The following is an 18,250-nucleotide window of genomic DNA, read 5'->3' as shown; positions in this document are numbered from 1 at the left end:
ACACTGAATGTCAGACAAGCGGTTGGGTGGAAGGAAAAGCCCATACGCTGTGAAAACGTTGATCGGGTGGACTGTTTTGGACATCCATCATAACCGGAGTTTAGGAAAAGATTTGTTAATCATATTAATAAAGTATATATTTTATTCCTAAACATCCAAAGTCTACAACGCTGTGTTAATCGAAAAATTTAATCAACAGTACCTCGTACATAATCCAGATTCAGACTGCTGTCTACTTCATATCTTCATTACTTAGAAGTAAGAGTAACCCAGGCGACTTTCATAATTTCATTAGATTATTTTGTATAATATTTATGATGCGTGATAACATTTTGTAGTTGCTTTCACTTGAAGTAGGCATATATTCTGTCACTGCCGTCAAGTTTTAGTCGGCATCATGTACATTTATGACTCGTTAGTCGACATACTGTGGTAAAACATATTGCATGTACACAAGCACATTTAGTCCATGTCCTAAGTACACACGTTGTCGTACTTAATATGTCACTTAACGCTAGGTAATAAGCTGTTTGTATTAGCCTTTTACGAAATGGCCACGTTACCTGGACCCTCTAAACTTTAGTTACATTGGTGGTTACCATTTTGATTAATGTTTACTATACTCCTTGTATTTGTTATTATTTCACACGGTATATCATGGCTCAGTTTCCTTATTACACGACAGTCATTTTAATTCTATTTTCGGTTTATTTACATGCAATACGGGTTTGGAAAATATCTAAACGTCCTCGAAAATTCTCCACGAACCCAACCATAGTTCTCGTATATGTTTTTATTCACACACCCAACTGTTACGCTAATAATACCTAGACGAACGTTCAGTGCAACTGTCAGTATACGTAAGAACGATGTTATATAGACTTGACATTGTAACACATCCGAACTATTGTAGTTATTCTACTTCGATGTCGTACTTTATTTTATGAAGTATTGTTTCCTCGTGGCTGTTATTTAACAGATGATTTCGGTACATAAATCGACTGATCAACTACTCGACGATTTAAAACCTGTCCAGTTCAATTGGTGGTCTGAAGACAATATCATTCGCGTGAATCATCAGTTTATGCAGTCGAGCGAACCTCCTGCAAACTTAAAACGACATTGTCGCCTCTATCCCAACACTGACAGCGTTTTTCACGGGTATCATTGACATGAGTCCAGAGTGACACTCTTGGTTTCTTATGTTCTTTTCGATATTTTTCTGTTCACTAACCGAACAAACACGCAGCACTTACCGTTTATCATCTTTCAGAAACTTCGCTGTCGATTTGTAGCCTTCGACCCTTACTGACTGTAACAGCAGTCATGGACTTTTCAAACTCAGACTACAAATAGATTAATAGCTTAGCACAACGAAATCACGACCACTCTTCACGGTTATACTTCTGTACTTACGGTTAGTCTGTTAAATATAAATATAACTAGGAGCTGTCAACGACAATTTCTGACATTCAACTTTAAATCAATGGCAGTATAGACATCGGCATCGATTGATAATACACTTATCCTACTATCGCTATAGCATCATTACTCTTGCGGCAAACTTAATGTTTCTCATCGGAGGAACTGAATTACTTGTCAAAGCTATATGTTTCAGCGCGACTTGATAGAACAATAAAACGCTATGGTTTTATTATTTCTATGGTTAATCACTTTATGTTCAGCCAACTTCCTACTAACATATTATGACTCGCTGTTTTCCTGATCAGTTTCTGCCACTTACTTTCCATTTTGTCTTACAGCCCGGGGGATTCATAATAATCGTTTGGCACTCTCCGGTGTGCGACTACTCCCAACATGTTTGATACCGATTCAAACGGCCGTTGAATCTGAAGGGGAGTATTGTAGGTCCAGTGAAATGTCACTGAACCCTAGCCAAATCATCCGTCAGTTGGGTCACTGAATATCGACCAGAGCACAAGTGGGAACGCCGTGCTCAAGAACCCCTGAAATCGCTAGCCAGATTAGATTGTAGTGGCATTGGACCATAACCATACAATCTTCAAAGCTGAACACAAGACTATTGAGAAAATAGATATTCAATATTTAACACGGAGAAATGCCTAAGAATGGAGAAGGCGCGAACAATGGATTGAATTGACTGGAGTTGATCGGATGGCATGGCTCGACCATGCAGGCGTGGTCCATCTGAATGTTACCTTATATCTTCTATTCATATTAAATATATTGTTCCTTCTCTAGCCTAACCTTGTTCTACATCATGTATTGGTAATTGATACGATACAGTGAGTTGGTGTAGTCGATGGTGTGACTTCCACGTAAGATCTTATAGATTAGGCAGTTATATCATGACAAATCTACAAAATTTAGGATTAGGTCCATTATTAGAGCAGTACTAATATCATAGTAGACCATAATTCTACAAGATCAGACGATCCTCGATATCCTATCAAATACATCTTCCGGCCTCCTCGCTTCTGTCTTTTGATTTCACTTGGTGGGTACGATTCATATTAGGGGGTGTTACTGGTTAAAGTATTATCAAACTCCGAATACCTGTGGCATCTTCACTACTAGGGGCTAAGAGGAGAAGGTCCCTGAAATACAATTGCAGCCAAATTATCGCCCTCGTTGGTATTTAACTAATCATGCAGTGTCAAACCCGAAAAAGCCAGAGGAACTTAGGGTAGTCCTAGATTGTGCCGCCGAGTTTGCAAGGGCTTTCCTAAATGTTATGATTTATCAAGGATCTGACACCACTGCTGAGCTAGTGTGTATACTATTGCGTTTCCGCAAGGAGGCAGTTGCAATCTCTGCGGATGTTGGGGAAAGGTTCATGCAAGTGAAAGTTCCTGAGTTTGATCGAGTAGCTCTAGGATTTCTGTGGTGGCAGTGGGCAGACATGTCGAGGAAACCGTCGGAATTTCAAATGACCGTTCACCCATTTGGTGCCACGCCATCGCCGTTTTGTGCGAACTTTGCCATGAATTGGCTGAAAACAAAGCCTGCTCAAAACCCTATAAAATCTACAAAAAAGGCTCAAATAGCTTCGAAAAAGGAGGGAGACTACCATTTGTGCATCAGAACACTGTTTTCAGATTTATATTTTATAACTACACATAATCCCATACTTTCAGCTTCTTTCTGAACCACCTCCATTTGTCAATTGTTTATCCACTCTTACCTTGTTTACACAATTTTTTTTACATATTAGAATGTTCTTTCTTAATAAATACCTTGGTAAAAGAGAATTAGACTGAGTTGTCATACCTTAACTATTCCTTCATGAACATTGTCTGCTCTGCTTCTCGTCCTTTCTTCTTCAACCTCCTTGAGATATGCCACCAAAAACAGATTTGTAACGAGTGACTTCGTCCTGCACCATCATTGAGGCCTCAGATATTTCAAGGGGATATAAGGGTGAGGCTTCTAGAAGCCCCCAACTTCACATGGATCTCTTCTCAACCATCAGTTGCACGTCGCAACGTGATCTTCATAAAGCGCGCCGTAATGTTGAAAATACAATTCTTACTAAAACCATCTGCATCCATATCTTATCAAATATCAATCCAGCTGGGTAATTTACTACAGTAAAAATTGTATCTTTTGTAACGATCTGATCTTGCCTGCAGACTGACATGCATCATGTAACAAACTGTTATTTGAGAATAATTTATTATTATTGAGACAGCCCAGACATTCTCTGATGGTTATGATTGTTATGTCTTAGATGTCGTCAAGAACAGTTTCTATGTTGGTAGTTGCTTGATATCTTCTTTCACCTGTGAACAGGAAAAGTTTGTTAAGCAGATGAGTGAATCATTATGTAAAGAGGGGGCTTTAAATTAAAGAAATAAATCGCTAACTCGGTAGAAAGAAGGACCATCTTGCCTGATTTGTGTAAAGAAGAGTCTTTGACGGAAATGTAAACAAGTTACTATACCGCTCACCAAACTGTAGGCGTAGAATGGGATTTCGAACGAGATGTATTTAAGTTTCACTTTGATGCACCGGAAAAGCCTTTGACTAGGAGAGGGATTCTATCTTTATTTTCCCCTCTGTTCGATCCTTTGGGTCGAATTGCTCCAGTCTGCCTTACTGCCAAACTTCACTTTCAAAAGTATGTAAATCCCGAGTAGGCTGGGATCAGCATACACAAATGTCGAAACATATATGTCCGCGTGGCTAAATTAGGTGAACTTTATGCGTTAGATAGGTCACGTTACTGTGGCTCTAGGGATCAAAAAGAGAATCAACAAACCTGACGCGAAAGTAGAATTACATTTGTTCAGTGATGCTTCGGAGATTGCTTATGGAGCAGTTTCTTACACACGAGTTAGTTATTTGAAGGAAACACCATACTGTATCTAGAGTAGCACCTATCAGACAAATCACTATGCAGCGGCTTGAGTTGGAAGCAGCGGTGTGAAGTGTAGGGCTAAATGAAGCCTTACAGAATAGTTTACCCATTTTTTTCTGTGAAGTGAACTTTCACACAGATTCAGTAAAACCGACAACCGGTAAGTTATCTGTACGGCCAATCACCCTACTGTTGAGCACCAGTAAACGAAGGCTGAACAATGGCGTTATGTAAAGTCGTCACAGAATCCAGCTGATTGGACCTCGAGGGGTATACAGAGAATGATCGATCTTGAATCTTGGTTTAGATGTCCTACTTTACTGTATGGCGATTGTTGTATAACTATCACTGACTGTCCGGAACCTACTCCTGACAATATTGAGTTAAGAAAAGCTGCTGTGGTTAACTTGAGTAGTATAAAGTACAACATGTCACCTGTTCTTTCTTATTAAATGTAAAGGAGCATGATATCGCTAAGCGTAAGATTTTAATGATGGTTCAGAAAGAGGTGTATGGAGAATTACTTAGTGAATTTAAAAACAGCAGTAAAGTAGTTAGTCATAATGATCTGAAGAGTTTATCATCGATAATACTTGATGGGTTACCCTGTGTTGGAGGTCACCTAAGCTACTCAGATTTCCCAAATGCTTTTAAACATCCAATAATTTTACCCAAAGGACATCTAGTGAGGGAAACAATAATTAGACATTATCATAAAGAACAAGTGCACACATGAACGCCTCAAGTGCTGGCCACAATTCGAAAAAGCTATTGGATAGTTGAAGAAACCAGCACAGTTAGGAGAGTGATGGGAACGTGTGTGACTTGCTGGTAGTTTACCATGAATTCGGGACAATAACTGCTGGGGCCGCTTTCAGCTTGTAGAAAGCAATAGGACTGGCATAGCGGCAAGAGTAGCTTACCGTGGACCTTTTTTAGTCAAAAGAGGAAAATCATTGGTAAAAGGATATGGATGTGTATTTAATTGTTTGAAAACACGAGCAGTACATATTGAAATGACGTTTAGTTTGAATACTGATTCATTTATAGTGGCCCTATTGCGTTTTTTGGAAGAAGAGGTGTCGAACTTCGTGGGTGCTATCTCTGAACTAAGGAGATTTGTGCAGCAGTTAAGTCAGCAGGAGATAAGTAATGAATTGTCAACGAGGAAGACTTGATGGCATTTTAACCCGCTCCCATCTAGCCACGCGGGTGGAGTTTGGGGCAGGATGATTATGTCTATACTCTGGTTGTTATTATTGATCACCAGAGGATAGACTTTGACTGATGAGACCTTAGGCAAATATTTGTCCGAAATTAAAAGGATATTGGACGGTCGACCTTTGACCTCAGTTATCAAAGATACTAACTATAAACTAGCCCCATCGCCGAATAGTTTGCTGTTGTTGAGGGAGAGTGACGGAGTAGTCGAAGAAGGTAACATCAGAGATAAGTATGAAAAGCGTTGAAAACAGGTCAATAATCTAGCTAATATGTTTTGGCAAAGGTGATTATGAGAATATTGACCTTCCATACAAAAACGTCAAAAATGGTTAGTTGAACATCGCGATTTCCAGAAGAATGTAATAATCGTGACTTCGGACATTTCGACACATGGAAAGAGGCCTTTAGAAGTAGTTGAAGGCTGTGAAACAGATAATGACGAAAAGGTTAGGATGGTAACTGGATAACGGGTCGGTTAAAAAGGATATACGTAAGGTGTGTCTCCTTGAATGTTCGAATTAGTTCCTTGTTGTGAGTCCTTCTGTTAGCCCTACTCGTTCCTCTAGTGTAGACTATGCTACAGAATGAACCACGACCAAAGGCATCAAAGTGGCTTTCTGTTGTATGGAGGGATTTTCCAGGCCTGTGTAAGATGTGCTTTGAAGGTTTTTGTGTGAAAATCCCTCCATTTACACACTTGTGATTTCCTCCTATTGATTCATCCAGTTGTAGATTTTGTTAGTTGTTTTGATTACATTTGAAGTGGTAATATTTGTATTTTATTATAATTTTTATCTTTCTGTGGTGTTTGAACGAACTAATAATACCTTTGTACTTGTTGAATGCTCGATTTCGAATTCCAAATACAATACATTCGCTTGTGCTTGTGTCTTACTTCTTAATTCAATTGCGTTAATTCTGGGACTCTTAGTTCGTGCTATAATTCAAGTAATCCAGAACATTATATTGGCGTCGCGATGGAGCCTGTAATGGAAAAGTCAGATATTCATTCAACTTCGGAAGCTTTCGAAGATTACTTTGAAAGGTTCGAAATCTGGGCTATGACCAAGGAAGATGATGAGGATGTTAATATTGTGGCACACTTCCTCACATTCATTGGGAGAGAAGCATACAGCTTATTAAGAATTCTGACTATGCCAGAAAAGCTTATCTCGCTTCCTTATACAACTCTCAAGGAAATGCTGCTAGACTATGTTAATTATACAAATTTCGAATGCGGTAAAGGAGGAAGATCTCGTAAAATGATTCATGAAGATACAAAAACACCACTACATTACTACGTCATCCTGACCCAGTGCATACTCAAGGTTATGCAGACAATTCATTGCGTTTGGATGCAGTTCACGAGGATGGGGACAAGTTTGGTCAGTGTTTGTCCTGTTGCAAGTTCCACTCTTCTAATTCAAGTCAATTTCGTAATTCTAATTGCTTCAAATGTCGTGATATTGGACAAGTTCAGTCAGTTTGTAATGCTAATGTTCACCTTACTGCAACTAATATTAAGTCTCGTAATTCTGATTCTACTGAGTCGAGTATTCATGATGGTCATTTATCTTTATCAACGATTTCAAAAGACAGTGCAGAGTCACATGGCAGTTCAGAGTTAAATGAAATCCAGAATTCTTGTGAGACAACAGTTCCTAATCAACCGATTTATCAGAATTCTCATGCCATTGTACCAGGTATGACTTTTCCTAATGATTCACATATTTCTAATGAAATTACTTGCAATTCTGAGGAAAATATGTTAAATGAACCTAATCATGATCGAAAACCTGATCTGGTTTGGATAGATGCTGATTTTTCTAACGATCCTACGCTCTGCAATGACAGTCCTAATGAATTTCATAAGAATATTTCAGAAGAATCAAATCCTGATGTCATATCATATATTACCTATCCTCATAATGCATTTGATCCTTGTGGAAAACCTGCTCAATGCGAAGCACGAGTACTAAGTGACCTCGAGTTTGATTACATTTCGGATGATTTCATATCAACTGCTGTTTACCCTTATCGCAAAAACAGTTCTAATGTTTACTCTAAACAATGTGAGAAATATGTTTTAAATGAAGCCACATTATTCATAACTTGGGGATAGAAAGATCCAACAATATTTCGTGGGGAGGATAGTGTTGAAAAATCTATGGTTTGAATTCGAGATATTAATGATTCCAGTACAAAACCGACATGCTGGTTGTATACAATTCCAGGTGAGTCTGTTCCGATTTCGTTTGTTAATTCCAATACTAATGAGCACTTTCTAGATACTACAAAGTTTTTATCTTATACAATGTAGGACAGACTCAGGATGAACTTAACAAGAAGACGTACAACCGATTACAAACACTTATACTTCTATTTAAGCTGTGGCGAATGTAGTGTTTGAACGAACTAATAATACCTTTGTACTTGTTGAATGCTCGATTCCGAATTCCAAATACAATACATTCGCTTGTGCTTGTGTCTTACTTCTTAATTCAATTGCGTTAATTCTGGGACTCTTAGTTCGTGTTATAATTCAAATAATCCAAAACATTATACTTTCCTACGCCTTCACTCAGTTTCCATGCTGCTTCCTGAACTGCATTTATGTTTTTTAGTTGATACTTAGTCTTGGCGGAAGCCCTACTGATTTTGTTTCTCCTTTGGTTGTGTTGCTTGCATTGACTAGGACTGTGCACTTTTGATTGTGAATTGAAGCACTCGTTCAGAATTGGAAACACTGTGTTATAATGCAACCAAATATTATTTTTCGGAGGAATCTGTAAGTGATCTTTCCAGAAAGGAAAGAATAACGTTTAATTGTTGCGCTTACCAATTTTCTTACATCCTTCATCAACTTTTTTATTTATAGTAATTTAGATTTGAATAATTGAACAAACATTGGTTGAATAACTGGGCGGTAATATTTGTTTTGGTTATGATGCGTATTTATATTTATGATGAAATCTAGAACCGCCATTTACCCAATCACCTTGTTTTGGTTCCAACTGGGCGATAGCGCGTATCTAAACTACCTAGACAGTTGTTCTTCAGTTCCAAGCTTCATTTGTATTCTACAATAACACATGCTTGGAGTTTGCAAGATGTTAATTGTCTGTTCACAACCATATTAATAGAGTTCACAATAATCACCACATATCCTGCTAACTGCCTTTATCACTCTGCCAAATGGGTTTAGTAAATAGTTGTAAAATCTACTACTTCTCGGTCACCACATGTGACTGGAAGTCAACTATTGGGAGCAGTAACGGCAAATTCGGTGGATTCGTCAACGTAATGAAACGCCGCGGATGACATGAAGTCCTGAATAATGAACATGTCAGCAACGTATAAATACTTGGGTTTTTATATGTAAAAATTACATTTCAAATAATCTCGGCGATTGAAATGTGAATTAACCCAACGTTTCGTACAGCAAACGTGTTTGGACAAGTTGGTCGAGAAAGAATTTTCACACATGATAACCTGGGCATCATCTAACGATCAGAATGACCATAAAAACTTCTTTTGTATATGGTCCTTTATAAGGACAGCATTGACCAGAGTCCAACTGATGATTATCGGCGAGTGAATATGAAAATCACTTTAGATCGTTACCTTTTACCATACATTCATGACCTGACAGCTATTCTTAGAGGTACAGTTTTTCCCGAAAATGTATCTGGTTGAAGCATGTAACCGGATTTCTGTGGCTACAGGCGACATTCTTTAAACGGCGATCGTCATTCTTTTCGGACTCTACGAGTTTTCCCGCACGCTTTCCGGTTTAAGAAATGCTAAACAAACTTTCCAGAGATTCATTGACAACATATCCAGAGGTTTTGAATTCATGAATACAAATGAATATGGCTGCAAGTCCAAACAAAGAATCTCTTTTCCATCAAATAGACACAGTTAACAAATGACTCACAATATGCAGTGTTACTGAAAACATCTTGGAATGGCAGATCGAAATTGGCTTTCTGTATCTTCTCATACACCGTTGAAGTCCAAGACACCTGCCTTCAAAAAGAAAAGTAGTAGCTATTCCGAATTACTCAGAATCGACCACAGTCGATCACTGACGTGGATTCGATGAGATAGTAAGTTCCTATCAACATTCCATGCTGATCTGAGCTTCCTTCATAGGGTCCTTAATAAACCAACTCCGTGGAAATGTGAAAATCATCAGTTTGGGTGACGACGCAAAAGGTGCATTCTACACAGTTAGGGAAATTATCGCCCCAGGACATCAAAGCGCCCATTATTATCGCCGTAGACATATCCAACCCGGCAATCCGAGGAGTCTTACAACAATGGACGACTGAGAACGAAGAACCTTTGGGACTGTTTCCGAGACGTCCGCAAGACACTGAACAAGAATGTGACACACTCATAAGAGAACTCCTAGTTATGTGTTGTGCTATACGGCATTTTCACCGCTCTGTGGAAAGCTGATAGTTTACTTCGTTTAGCAGCAATAGACAAGTACTTTATTTTTTTTATTTTGTTTTTTTGAAGTCTTACGCTAACTGTGACAAAAATGCCTTCCGAGCAAACATTGCACTGGTAACGTTGAAGCGCATTTTTGGACAGTTTGACGGACGAACTTTCCATATAATCTTCAATAGTTTCATCCGTCCCCATTTAGAGTACGGAAACATAGTACTCCCCCTCACTCCAAAAGGACAAGCTCACTTTGGAGCGTATCCAACGGCGAGCCACGAAATCAGTTCGAGGACTCAAATCTAAACCTTAAGAAGAACGCCTCCATTCACTAGACCTTTACCCATTAGAGTATAGGCGTCTTAGAGGTGATTTATTAATGGCTTATAGTATTCTTAACACTTCTGGACATCCTCTTAAACACCTACTTAAGCTTAGTTCGAATAATAGCCTAAGGGGTAACACCCAGAAACTGGAAACACAACATAGCAAGACGGAATGTAGACACAACTTCTACTCCTTAAGAGTTGTCAAAAGCTGGAATTCGCTGCCGGCCGAGCTAGTCCAAGCGACTTCTCAGGAGTCCTTCAAGAGGCAACTTGACCTATTCTTAAGGACCAAGGACAGCATCACACTATGATTCACCAATTTCTTTTCCTCTTTTATTGTTAACATACCTACGTTCCTGCCTGGAGGATTTGGTGATCCCCTGCTACTAGACACGGAAGCCTGTTAAGCGAAAGCTTCTTCTATTCCGTCCACAACCATTTGAACCATTTGAACGGGATCAAATATCTCAGTTCATTTGGGATTTACAACACACTCCCTAATTAACAATGTACTTACAGACCTCGTCTCGTCCAACTTCTCTGAATAGTTTCCAATAAATCGATCTTCTTAAACATGCTCAACTTAAAAAAACCTCAATGATCTTTGAAAACTTAGAAATCACTAATCAAACAGATCGTAACTGGTTATGGAACTTTACTATGTGACACATCTTTAGGTAATGATCGTTCAGTCGCGCCGTAACACTGTCGAAGGAACGTCTTCGTTATAATGCACAAGCCTACTCATCCAGGTTTATGAACAAATTTCACGGCAGTATGATTTTGATGGCATAGTGTGGGTCAAGGTGTGATGGAGTAGGCGTGCACTGATGTAAGCTGCCAAAAGCCTGTGGAGGTAAGAAAAAACAAATGTCATTGGACTCTTTCGCTACTCTCGACGCTCGTTCCGATCATGTTCATTTTGACTTAGTTGAGCTCTAGGAGGATCTAAGTTATTATTATTATTATTTGGTTAAAACTTCCAGATGATCTCCTCCTAGGGTCTTACTGCTCTATCATAGAGTGAAGTGAAATGTAGCGGCAATAAAATCCACAAATTAAATAGCTTCATTCTAGATATATGTAACATACAATTATTAGGTTTTCCATCTGAAAAATCAGTCTGGATTGATAACTAATTCGGACATGCCATTTAGTTTAAATTTTTCAAATTAGGTGTACTCTTTTTAGCAATGTTACAAACTTGAAGGTCGTGTAATTAGAATTCGTAATCAAATGTGTTGGAAGGGGTCATCTTTAATGTGCGTAAAGTGTGTATTGTTATGTTTGAATGTCATATTTATACTGATTGGGCTTTCGTCTATCGTGATAGCTAGCTGGGCCTTATTTTGGCCCCAAATATTTTTGGATATTATGGGACCTCATTTGTTAAGAATATCAGCATATTCAACTATATCCATTGGAGGAGTCATTTTGCTACTATCAATTTTAGGATGCACAGGGGCTGCACTTGAAAATCGCTGCATTTTGGTTACGGTATAGAAGAGATTTTTGTAATATCCTACCTCAGTTCTTCACACTACTTTGTGGCTTGTTCATGGCTTGTCTGGTTATTGGAACTTTAGCAACTGTATTTAGAAGAGACGTAAGTGAATTTTTACTTTTTGACGTTTCTCAAAAATAAGCTCAACGTCGTGTATTGCCCATAAAAGACATTTTTTCTTTAGTTTGTTAACAAAATACATGGTTACAATGAGAATCCTTGACATCAAAAGTAGTCACATTGTTCATGCACATCGATAAATAAAGATATTTTTTTGTTTGAGAACTATGGAGTTTTTGTATAATCTCTGTGTCCCTATTTTAGAGTACTTTTGGGGAATTTTCGGGAATTTTGGGTTTTTCCCTGAGGTTCAATAGTCTCTCCCAATTTTTGGTGAAATATCTGAAAAATTATGGAAATTTTGGAAGCTTTTCCCAGATTTGAGGAAATTTTGTGGTTTTCGTGACATTTCCCAAAATATTCCCCAAATTTTCCATAGCGGTTTCCCGAAAATTTCCTCAAAACGGATTAAATGTTCCCTCAAATTTGGAAATTTGGATATTTGGCTAAAGAACTCAAAAACAGCGACTGATCTTTTTCTTAACTTTTGTGTTGTTTGTATCCAGTGTTCTTCTGTTTTGGTTGGTGTCTGATCATTACAGGAACCACTGTGTAGTTTTTCACTATTCAGTTTAATTGCAAGGGAAGAATTACATAGCTGTGTGCTAGCTATCATAGTGACTCTTCTTTGGGATCGGCTTTGTATTTGTATTGAAATTTGTTGTTAGCTGTACTAAATGCCGTAGCCTTAGTCCTCAGGGTTCTGTTTAAAACGATGAACTAATCAAAGATATGATCGCCGAGCAAGGAAAACATGAGTTTGAGGGAAAAATGGTGTTCACAGCCGAAAATCTACACATGAGATAGACTCTCGTTCCGAATATTGTTTGCTTTTTTTGCTTTGTACTTGACCTAAAAATGTGTTTGATGTGTATCATAAACAAAAGGTAAATCAAAATATAGTCTCAAAAAGCTCCTCTGGCTCAGTTTTTATATATTCATTCCGAAAGCAAAAGTCTTTAAGAAGACATGAAATTATAGATTGATAGTCAGTATGGTATATTACGCTTCCCAGTATTCGCTAAAAGTTCGTTAGACTCTAATTATCCGCTTTAAGTAAAAAACAATTTGTGTAAAAGTAAACATTAAAAATAATCGATACTATTACTTAGATGCACATTGTGAAAATACATTTACAAATGTTTGTGTCGAGTTGTTAAGAAATCAATAAACTCAAAAATTTATTACGACTTTTAAACTATCTAGTAACCCGAAGTCATTGTTAAAAAATATCCTGAGCATTTACAAAAATGGCCCGTTTTATCATCTGACCACTTAATTCCATATCGATTATGATTAGGAAGTATTGCTTAGACACCATGTTTAGATGTATATAAAATATGTAATAAGGCTGAAAATAGTTTGTGCGGCGTGTTTTAATTTAAACACGTGGAGGGATATTTGATATATTAGCTTTCGTGTATTCATGGTATAAATTTATTCTGTCCGTAACATTATTACTACTATGCCGAGAATATAACTCATGAGCCCTTACAGTGATCAAGACAAAGTGAGAAAACAATCAGTCACCTTGTAACCTTCTGCACAGAAAGTGGTTTCGTTTTGCGACTTTACTTGCAATTCTACACCACGCCCAAGATTAGAGTGCCTTTGGTGATGTAAGCAGCAAAGATATTTAAGTACTTGAAGTAAACAGATAAATTGTTTTATCTCAATTATGATTTATCGTGAATATACTACCTCATTTGAAATTATTTGTCGAATTTCAGTTAATTATACTGATGGTTAATCGGATGAGTGTTGCCGTACAGCAAGATTACGGAAATTCAGACTTCTGGACGGAACTACTTGACCTTCTTCAGTCAAGGGTGAGTTAACGTTAATTCAACAAAGTGATTATGTTTTCTTATATCTCTCATAATTAGTGGCATAACACTCTTAATTAATTATTAATTATAACCCAAAGCTTCGTTGAATTCACAAGTCGGTCTAAGCTAGAACACATTGATGTTGAAAACCTGGAAGTACTGGATGGCCGTTTTGTCGAAATATGGAGCTCTGCATCCCCGATCGACTCGTGAATTCAACTGTAAAAATACAACAATCTCCACAAATCCCCACACCGATCAAGCTTTTTTGCTTCAAATATGAAATCAAAAAAGGTTTACTGAGTATGTAATCATTTTATCTAAGTGTTTAACAATAAACAGCTCGCTTATGATACTCATTGCCCACGTGATTATGTGATACTACAGTCCTAGTTAACTTAAAGCAAATTTCCATCTACATGTAGTTCAAAAAGCTAAAGTTCCTTCTTGGTATGCAACTTAGTGAGTTGAATTCTTAGATATGCAACTTTGTTATAAAAACTAACAAGAACAGTTTACCCGTCGAATTCCACCATACTAAAATAGTAGACTGAGATTCGAATTTTCGGCTCTGTATATCGACACTATGGTTGACAAACTGTCTGTATAAGTGACTGTCATTACTTTTTCTTGCTACGAAAAGTATTACAGTCAAATATTCGCTACTAGAAACATTTAATGAGAAAATGTTTCCTGGTTAATAATTAAATTAAACTGTGGAAATAATTTGCTGATAATGAAAGGTTAGCTGTTATAGTTGTTGAATTGAAACTTCGTTAGTTATTTGAAGGAAACACCATACTGTATCTAGAGTAGCACCTATCAGACAAATCACTATGCAGCGGCTTGAGTTGGAAGCAGCGGTGTGAAGTGTAGGGCTAAATGAAGCCTTACAGAATAGTTTACCCATTTTTTCTGTGAAGTGAACTTTCACACAGATTCAGTAAAACCGACAACCGGTAAGTTATCTGTACGGCCAATCACCCTACTGTTGAGCACCAGTAAACGAAGGCTGAACAATGGCGTTATGTAAAGTCGTCACAGAATCCAGCTGATTGGACCTCGAGGGGTATACAGAGAATGATCGATCTTGAATCTTGGTTTAGATGTCCTACTTTACTGTATGGCGATTGTTGTATAACTATCACTGACTGTCCGGAACCTACTCCTGACAATATTGAGTTAAGAATGGCTGCTGTGGTTAACTTGAGTAGTATAAAGTACAACATGTCACCTGTTCTTTCTTATTAAATGTAAAGGAGCATGATATCGCTAAGCGTAAGATTTTAATGATGGTTCAGAAAGAGGTGTATGGAGAATTACTTAGTGAATTTAAAAACAGCAGTAAAGTAGTTAGTCATAATGATCTGAAGAGTTTATCATCGATAATACTTGATGGGTTACCCTGTGTTGGAGGTCACCTAAGCTACTCAGATTTCCCAAATGCTTTTAAACATCCAATAATTTTACCCAAAGGACATCTAGTGAGGGAAACAATAATTAGACATTATCATAAAGAACAAGTGCACACATGAACGCCTCAAGTGCTGGCCACAATTCGAAAAAGCTATTGGATAGTTGAAGAAACCAGCACAGTTAGGAGAGTGATGGGAACGTGTGTGACTTGCTGGTAGTTTACCATGAATTCGGGACAATAACTGCTGGGGCCGCTTTCAGCTTGTAGAAAGCAATAGGACTGGCATAGCGGCAAGAGTAGCTTACCGTGGACCTTTTTTAGTCAAAAGAGGAAAATCATTGGTAAAAGGATATGGATGTGTATTTACTTGTTTGAAAACACGAGCAGTACATATTGAAATGACGTTTAGTTTGAATACTGATTCATTTATAGTGGCCCTATTGCGTTTTTTTGGAAGAAGAGGTGTCGAACTTCGTGGGTGCTATCTCTGAACTAAGGAGATTTGTGCAGCAGTTAAGTCAGCAGGAGATAAGTAATGAATTGTCAACGAGGAAGACTTGATGGCATTTTAACCCGCTCCCATCTAGCCACGCGGGTGGAGTTTGGGGCAGGATGATTATGTCTATACTCTGGTTGTTATTATTGATCACCAGAGGATAGACTTTGACTGATGAGACCTTAGGCAAATATTTGTCCGAAATTAAAAGGATATTGGACGGTCGACCTTTGACCTCAGTTATCAAAGATACTAACTATAAACTAGCCCCATCGCCGAATAGTTTGCTGTTGTTGAGGGAGAGTGACGGAGTAGTCGAAGAAGGTAACATCAGAGATAAGTATGAAAAGCGTTGAAAACAGGTCAATAATCTAGCTAATATGTTTTGGCAAAGGTGATTATGAGAATATTGACCTTCCATACAAAAACGTCAAAAATGGTTAGTTGAACATCGCGATTTCCAGAAGAATGTAATAATCGTGACTTCGGACATTTCGACACATGGAAAGAGGCCTTTAGAAGTAGTTGAAGGCTGTGAAACAGATAATGACGAAAAGGTTAGGATGGTAACTGGATAACGGGTCGGTTAAAAAGGATATACGTAAGGTGTGTCTCCTTGAATGTTCGAATTAGTTCCTTGTTGTGAGTCCTTCTGTTAGCCCTACTCGTTCCTCTAGTGTAGACTATGCTACAGAATGAACCACGACCAAAGGCATCAAAGTGGCTTTCTGTTGTATGGAGGGATTTTCCAGGCCTGTGTAAGATGTGCTTTGAAGGTTTTTGTGTGAAAATCCCTCCATTTACACACTTGTGATTTCCTCCTATTGATTCATCCAGTTGTAGATTTTGTTAGTTGTTTTGATTACATTTGAAGTGGTAATATTTGTATTTTATTATAATTTTTATCTTTCTGTGGTGTTTGAACGAACTAATAATACCTTTGTACTTGTTGAATGCTCGATTTCGAATTCCAAATACAATACATTCGCTTGTGCTTGTGTCTTACTTCTTAATTCAATTGCGTTAATTCTGGGACTCTTAGTTCGTGCTATAATTCAAGTAATCCAGAACATTATATTGGCGTCGCGATGGAGCCTGTAATGGAAAAGTCAGATATTCATTCAACTTCGGAAGCTTTCGAAGATTACTTTGAAAGGTTCGAAATCTGGGCTATGACCAAGGAAGATGATGAGGATGTTAATATTGTGGCACACTTCCTCACATTCATTGGGAGAGAAGCATACAGCTTATTAAGAATTCTGACTATGCCAGAAAAGCTTATCTCGCTTCCTTATACAACTCTCAAGGAAATGCTGCTAGACTATGTTAATTATACAAATTTCGAATGCGGTAAAGGAGGAAGATCTCGTAAAATGATTCATGAAGATACAAAAAAACACCACTACATTACTACGTCATCCTGACCCAGTGCATACTCAAGGTTATGCAGACAATTCATTGCGTTTGGATGCAGTTCACGAGGATGGGGACAAGTTTGGTCAGTGTTTGTCCTGTTGCAAGTTCCACTCTTCTAATTCAAGTCAATTTCGTAATTCTAATTGCTTCAAATGTCGTGATATTGGACAAGTTCAGTCAGTTTGTAATGCTAATGTTCACCTTACTGCAACTAATATTAAGTCTCGTAATTCTGATTCTACTGAGTCGAGTATTCATGATGGTCATTTATCTTTATCAACGATTTCAAAAGACAGTGCAGAGTCACATGGCAGTTCAGAGTTAAATGAAATCCAGAATTCTTGTGAGACAACAGTTCCTAATCAACCGATTTATCAGAATTCTCATGCCATTGTACCAGGTATGACTTTTCCTAATGATTCACATATTTCTAATGAAATTACTTGCAATTCTGAGGAAAATATGTTAAATGAACCTAATCATGATCGAAAACCTGATCTGGTTTGGATAGATGCTGATTTTTCTAACGATCCTACGCTCTGCAATGACAGTCCTAATGAATTTCATAAGAATATTTCAGAAGAATCAAATCCTGATGTCATATCATATATTACCTATCCTCATAATGCATTTGATCCTTGTGGAAAACCTGCTCAATGCGAAGCACGAGTACTAAGTGACCTCGAGTTTGATTACATTTCGGATGATTTCATATCAACTGCTGTTTACCCTTATCGCAAAAACAGTTCTAATGTTTACTCTAAACAATGTGAGAAATATGTTTTAAATGAAGCCACATTATTCATAACTTGGGGATAGAAAGATCCAACAATATTTCGTGGGGAGGATAGTGTTGAAAAATCTATGGTTTGAATTCGAGATATTAATGATTCCAGTACAAAACCGACATGCTGGTTGTATACAATTCCAGGTGAGTCTGTTCCGATTTCGTTTGTTAATTCCAATACTAATGAGCACTTTCTAGATACTACAAAGTTTTTATCTTATACAATGTAGGACAGACTCAGGATGAACTTAACAAGAAGACGTACAACCGATTACAAACACTTATACTTCTATTTAAGCTGTGGCGAATGTAGTGTTTGAACGAACTAATAATA

This window comes from Schistosoma haematobium, chromosome 4 (assembly GCF_000699445.3).
Source record: "Schistosoma haematobium chromosome 4, whole genome shotgun sequence".
In the NCBI taxonomy this organism is placed as follows: domain Eukaryota; kingdom Metazoa; phylum Platyhelminthes; class Trematoda; order Strigeidida; family Schistosomatidae; genus Schistosoma; species Schistosoma haematobium.
Note: the sequence above shows the minus strand (reverse complement) of the source record.